The sequence below is a fragment of the Sinocyclocheilus grahami genome, unplaced genomic scaffold, assembly GCF_001515645.1.
Source record: "Sinocyclocheilus grahami isolate Dianchi unplaced genomic scaffold, SAMN03320097.WGS_v1.1 scaffold140.1, whole genome shotgun sequence".
Taxonomy (NCBI): domain Eukaryota; kingdom Metazoa; phylum Chordata; class Actinopteri; order Cypriniformes; family Cyprinidae; genus Sinocyclocheilus; species Sinocyclocheilus grahami.
The window spans coordinates 51,998-52,323 of record NW_015505319.1 but is presented as its reverse complement, the minus strand read 5'-3'; the positions used below and the strand labels follow the sequence as shown (position 1 = coordinate 52,323).

Sequence of the window (326 nt, the reverse complement as noted above, 5' to 3'; positions counted from 1 at the left end):
TTTCACTTGAGTATATTTTTTCAGTACTCTTTCCACCACTGGATATAAGACGGACAGAAAAATAGAAAGATAGAATACTGGATAGACAGACAGAGAGAAAGAAAGATAAAATAATGGATAAATGGAACAACAGACAGAACAATGCATAGATGGAATGACAGACAGACAGAAACACAGAAAGACAACAACGATGGATAAATGGAACGATAGAACGACAGACAACACAAATACAAACCAATCACAAACAAATTACAAATTATATTTAATTTGTTTTAAAAATGTATTTTAAAGTGCCCCTATTATGCCATTTCCAATATTGCCTTTCA

General features: G+C 31.9%; 1 protein-coding gene across 2 annotated transcripts in view; it reads right to left on the bottom strand.

Annotated features, from left to right (window-relative positions):
- zfand6 (zinc finger, AN1-type domain 6) overlaps window positions 1-326 on the bottom strand; it is a 22,242-nt gene that overhangs the window by 16,401 nt on the left and 5,515 nt on the right. The window lies entirely within an intron of this gene.